Source organism: Morus notabilis, unplaced genomic scaffold (genome assembly GCF_000414095.1).
Source record: "Morus notabilis unplaced genomic scaffold, ASM41409v2 Scaffold65, whole genome shotgun sequence".
Classification (NCBI taxonomy): Eukaryota; Viridiplantae; Streptophyta; class Magnoliopsida; order Rosales; family Moraceae; genus Morus; species Morus notabilis.
Window position 1 is genome coordinate 237,761 of NW_010356865.1, and position 6,886 is coordinate 244,646.

The following is a 6,886-nucleotide window of genomic DNA, read 5'->3' on the forward strand; positions in this document are numbered from 1 at the left end:
CCTGCTGAAGAGCGAGGAACTTCTCACAGTTCGTGCCCTCCTGCGACGGTCAGAAACGTTCGAGCAGCAGCGACTTGAATTCCAGCCAGCTACGAATCGACCTATGACCATCCGTCCACTGAAACCAAGCCAACGCCTCTCCATCTAAACTCATTGCCACCGCCTCTCCCATGTGATTTAGGGCAAAAAATCGCCCAACTCGAAAAATCCAGCCATCTGGATTCAGTCATTCATAGATCGGCATTTCGATCCGCCTCGTCAAACCTCCAAAAACCCCAAGATTGGAAACTCTAGGATATGAAAACCTAGATTTCGACTCCAGATCGCCGTTCATCTTGCAATCTGATAGCTCTTGACGTCAATCTGCTGCTATGGTCGACGCCCCCACTGCTCCAAATCTCTCCTCCATCCTCTTTAGAAGTTGTTCCACCTTTTGAACCATGGCTTCAACCTTCGCAATAGATCAGTTTCCCTTTGCAGGTTGGAAACATTAAAACAAATGCGTCTTAAAAGCACTCCAAAAAACGAATGGCCGCCTTCTATCCTCCCATTGAAACCACTGAAGAGCTTTACCTTCCATGAACTCCCCAATGAACATCACTTTTTCTTGCACTGAAAATTGATTTTTCAAGAAATATGGAATCCGCGATTTCTTTCATTCGTTGAAAAACAACGCTCTGAAAAAAAAAATCCTATGGATTATAGCACAGACATCATCCTAAGAAGCTCCGCCTAGGGCTGCTCTTTCCTTCTCAATCTGAATCGGCTGAAGAGTCATTTTTTCCTGAAGCCGAGACCGAACTAACATATCTAATTTATCCCGAAATAACGGATTCCTCACCCTCAGGAGCCCGAAGTAACTCATCCTCATCAGCCCCAAGTAACGAATCCGAATGCCTATCTCCAACCGAATTCATTTCATAAGACTTATCGGAAGAAGCAATTGGATAAGAATCATACGCTGAATGAGCAGATGAATCGACCGAGGAAAGAGATGCTTACACACTAGAACATAACCTAACTCCACTTCTTTTTTTCTTTCTCCTGCTGCTATCCTCTCAACAGGTCAGTCTATTCTTCTACTCTTGCTATCCACGCATCCGGATCTTCTCTAGAAAACATTGGCTTCTCTAATTGCTGCCAACGTCCATATGTACCCTCCATCTTCTCTGAATTTCGCCCAAGAAAGTGCTCTGATACCAATTTGATAAGCTCCAATCCAAACAACCAATTGAAAATGACAAATGGGAAAGAGAAATGCTAACAGGAAGCTTTGATTATATCAATGGCGGAAATTGGGTTACAGAAAGAGATATGAGGATATTCGAGAGATCCCTTGCTCTCTCTAGACTATCTTCTCTCGGAAGTTTCACAAACTGAATAATCCTCTCTTATTCTACCTCCGTTCTATTTATACTTACTATCTCTTAATCCACTCACCAATCCTAAGACCTAACTAACTACTAACTACTTAACACACATAATAAACGACTAACCACTTATTATATTGATTACTAATTACTAACATAATCTTATCAGATGCTCGCACAATAGGTCGTGCACCTAGGCAGGCCAACGGTGTGCGAACCTGTCACTCAGTAAGAAGCAATTATACAAGCAAGTGATGAGATTTTTAATAATGTTCATGGAGAATTTATGAAATCCGTGTTTCAAGGTTAAATCTGTGGTTTGGAAAGCAATCAAGCTTACATAAACAACAGAATCACGGGCAGTGAGGGCTAGAATATCAGCACAGGAAACAACCCCTGGGCAAGCTTGCTCTAGCTCGGCCTTACTGTGATCGATAACTTCGAACCCTCCAACGGAGTTTTTGTTTGGAGCTGCTGTTTTCTCACCCACAAAGTTGGCCGTATAATCCAACAGAATCAACGCGTCACAGCCCTGAAAACCATTTAATTAAACCCTACTCTATAGTAGTACTCCTAATTAGTGCACGTCATATTAGTTGTACTCCTAATTAGTGCACGTCATATTAGTTGTACTCCTAATTAGTGCGCTTCATGTCAAAATTGCACATAGAAGCAGGTCAAAAGACACTCACATTAACGAAACAGTCGTGGAAATGCAGTCGGAGTAAGGAAGCACCGGCGCGTGTCTCGTTTGTTATGGCTGCAACAACTCCTGCCTTGCTGATAGAAAGCGCTTGAGGGCATTTTCGCGAGTAGTAATTTGGCGACAAATTTCCACGAGTGCCAAGAAATGCATTGACAGCAAAGAAAAATATAGGTAGTAGGTGAAGTAAGCTGCAAGAACCCATAGTATTATGATGCACGACTTCTCAAGCTAGTAAACTAAAACATACTTTTATAGTTACCACAACAAGTTCTAATGACATAAGAAAAACGTTTGCTTGTTTCTTCTTCATTTCACTAAATAATCAAGTAATTGTCATGGATCACTCTTCCTTATGATTGTCATTAAAGGTATAAATTGTTGGAAAAATGGCTAAATAAGCCAGGTTAACGGCTCATTTTGAGGTTTATATTGAAATGAGCCCAATTGGATTTTAGAATGGGTCTCGATGGATTTGCGTTCTCTATCACGAGGAGATCGAAATCGGATATTCACATACTTAAAATGGATATTGGGTGAATGAGAAATTGATGCTCTAAGTATGTCATTTAGAATAGTTAAATTAATTAGAAATTGCAAAATCTCACATTGACTAGGAATGAAGGCTTGGTGGTGTATATAAGTGATTGCACTTTGAAGCCTAGGTAAGCATTCATACCTGAGAGGCTCTCTCACGCGCAATGGGGGGTGTGCGAATCATGATGGCAGCGGGTTAGGGGCCCAATATGTGTGCCTACAGACACGAATGCTGGACCGAAAAACTCACTTCGTACGGGCCTTGTTTTGCAATTTTTATTTTTTATTCGGCCTAAAACCCTCCACATTCTGCCAAAACCATTTGACATTGATTAATGGTGTCCTTAATGGTGTATAATGGGGCTTAATAGTGAAAACCAAATTTGCCCTGGTTAATGATCTTTATGGCATCAGTTTTTCATCATCAAATCTGAATCTTGGTGAGGAAATGTGGTCGGATTCATCCTTGCAAGAGTTAACAATTTTTGCTCCATTATGGTACGTGTTTAAATCCTATAATTCCACGTCTTGTAACCTCTTTCTCAAGAACCTATATAAGGTGTTTTCCACATGAAAGAAACACACACCACCAGAACACAAACTCTTCTCTCTCGGTTCTTTTGAGTTCTTTTTTCAGTCTTTGTAGTCGGTTTTTGGTGATAGAGGGAATGTGCAGTTCTAGTTCGCCGAGACGATTATGATAGTGCTTCGTTCTACCGTCATTGTCGTTGTATCCTATGAGACGGTTTTTGCGGTGCTTCTTTTTGGCACAACACATTTTGCGTTGGAAAAATCCACAAGCTTTTGTTCAAATGTATAAAGTTCCCTTATAGACAAGCCTCTAGCTATTTGATCATAAGTGTCGTTTTTCATGAAGTCTATATGGGAAATTCATTAGGTCAATTTTCACTACCAAATTTACATAATTGCGTTTTATCTGAATCTGTACAATCTGAGAAAACATGTGCATTTTTATGCCACCTGTCTATACTACTGTCGGCCATTTGAACATCATCAAATTTATCAGTAGACGGTAATATTCTACATTTTTTTGGTCGACAATAATATTCTACATTTAGCTCAATAAAACGAGTTCTCATGAACAAATATACTTTTCAGCAAAGAAAAGGGGAATAAACTGCTATATATATTAGGTTATTTTAGGAATAATCAAAATTTTATTAATGAAAGGCTTCAGATTCTCGTATAATCTGAAATTAGAAGCAGCAAGTGAGCTGCTTTTAATTTCAGCTTAAAAATAACTTTTAGATTCTCTAAGAATCCGTTTTTATGTGTTTATCAAACACACTTTTTAGTTTCAGCTGAAAAAAAGAAAATTTGGGCTTCCCAAAATCTCTACAAACTAAGCCATTGACTTGATGGGGATTTTAGCTAGTGTGGGGTTTAGTTATTGAGAACGCAAAACGGTGACGTTTGAGAAAAGGAAAAACGACGGCATTTGAAATATTAAATAGACGGTTATGAAGAAGCAGATTCGGAAGTAATCTAGTGAATCCCGAGAAGCGAAGTAAGAAAATCAGAATGACGTGAATCAACGACATGAAGTAAAGTCCAAAGCGCAGGGATCCAAAAATCTATAAATAGGAGAAGAATCATGAGCAAATGGATCCTTTTTCGCTGTTTCATCCACTGAGACTTCCTGTTAAGCTAGAGAGAGAAAGAGAGAGTTTTAGTGAGAGAGAGAGTGAAGTAGTTGATTTGGAGTCAAGACAGAAATCGACTCCAACAGCTAGCGAGTAACGACGGACATTTATCATTTTTGCAATTAATTTATATTAATTTTGCACAACTATTAATACTTCTGAGTATTCGAGAAAGAAAAGACTGTCTCTATAAGAAATTACATAACTGAATGCCATCAGTCTAAAAAATGATTCTACGATTTATGCATCTGTGGATTGCCAATTAAATAGGATCTGTGGATGCAAAGTTACCATATTAAATTGAATTATCCCTTGAAAATATTCCGACTCTTGAATTCTTTAAGATGCTTAATTCATATCTAGGGCATGTTTACTTTACTTCTAACAACGATTATTTAATTATATACAAAGGTATCTCATTAATTCAGGGAGAAAGAAGAAAATATGTCAAGACTTGAGATGAATTAAAATTAATAGGCCAATAGTTTACATAAGTTAATAAATAGGCTAAATTACTGTTTTCGTCAATAACTTGTCTAGTTATGAACCATAACTTGTCAAGTTATTATACATAATTGTCCATAACTTGTCTGACTATGAACCATAACTTGACAAGTTTGGTCATAACTTATATAGTTATGAACCATAACTTGATAAATTATGGCCTATTAATTTTTATAATTAAAAATTGGCCTATATACTTTCTTAAGCTTTTCAAATTGGCCTATTTTCTACTATTTCCCATTAATTTAACTAAAAATATTTAGAAATTCCTAAGTTTACTTCTATTTATGTACTTTTTTTTAACTCATTGTATATTCTATTGGATAAATACACCCTAATGTCTAAGCAAAGAATATAAACGTAACAACTGCAAGGTTTGTGATCTGGGTGTCCCATAAGTACACTAAGTCTTCGTTCATTTTATTAGTTCAAGTTTTTAATTTTAATTTTGTTACAGTTACAAGTTCTCACAAAAAGTCACATTTAACTTTTTCTGCTACAGTACAAAAAACTCACATAAAATCACATTTTAACTCAAATTGAAAACTCGAATCAACAAACTAAACAAGGACTAATAATTAATAAAGTTTAATTTTGTGATGTATAATATATAACACTCAACCGTGGCACTATAAACTGCTTCCTTTTCTTGTACATTATAAGCTTCATCAACACTTTGTTAAGGAGATAAATAGATAAATATCTTTTAAAGTGTATAAGTTTAAATTCTTACATTGTTATGACCGAGGGAATTACACTCAAGTTAAGCCAGTATATTTGGGTACGGCCACTTCAGTCAAAGGGTACGTAATTCAAGCTGAGCCCGAGTTTTTAGGAGGCCAAACCAAGCTTCATTTCAGTGTGTTTTATTTTTTATTTTTGTTACGCCATGGTCGAGGAATCAACCATTCTCTCGACGCCAGGCACCGAGGACTCCCCGTTGGGAATCTGTCGCTGGCATCGAGGGAGCGGCTGTAGCTAAGGTGCCCTTTGCGTCGAGAGATCACACGTGGAGAGAGGCGTCGAGGATAGTGACTCGACATCTGAGAGCCACTGTGTTGAGGCATCCTGCCGAGTCAAACCCGTCAACGGTCTTGTCAACTCGGGGAAGGAAGCATCGATCCAACGGCGACTGCAGGAGTCAGTAGATCGTGCGGCAAATGAGAGGGGTCAGCCGTATTTCTTGAGATTGTCATCATGAAAACTCACCTACCCTTCCGCATATCGAGGATGGAAGATGGCTTCCTCCTTGGGAACGGAGAAGGCTTAGTCACGTGTAAATGCCTATAAATAGAGCCAAAAGAACCCAGAAAAGGGTTAGACACCATTTCATTACTAAGAGAAAGCTTATAATCGGCTGAAATATTAGTGCATACACAAGTGGATTAGGCAATGAGTTATTGCCGAACCACTATAAAACAACTGTCTCCTTACATTATTTTTCAGTTTTTATCTTTAATTGAACCGCGAGTGTTTTTAGAGAGGTAATTACGAGTTGTCGGAAAAACACCGTCAATAACTGGCGCTAGAAGGAGGGCCTTAAGCTCAGAAATCTAATCCAGTTTTTAACAAAAAGGAAACATCAACTATGCCTCCCAGGAACGCACGCTTGCTGACGGCCGACCAGAGGAGCCAGGTAAGCCAAAATCCCACCGCTGCGGGGACCTCGATGAACCCACTCCCACCAGCCGCTGTGAATCCCCCATACCACATCGACCAGCTTCAAAACAGGTCAAAACGCTGGCCGCAGTCATAGAAAGGATGGCTACGACCCTTGCTGGGCGGGATCAAGGGCAAAACTCAATGCCACCGTTGGAGGATGCGCCGATGAACGCCGCCGTTGGGGACCAAGGGATTGGTGACCAACGCGGTGACACCGAGGAGATCGGTGATAGTCAAGCCAACGATCCTCGCCCGACCAAGTCAAACAGGTCTGTGGGGAGAATGCAACGAGCGGCACGGAGGAGAGCGCGGGAGAAGGCTGCAGCGCAAGCTGTGAATAACAGGGATGCGCCCCCTCGACCACAACAGGACGCGAATAGGAGGAATGTTGTCCCCATGGGATCTTCGTCTATGCACGACGGAGACCTTAGGACGAGGCACGACGC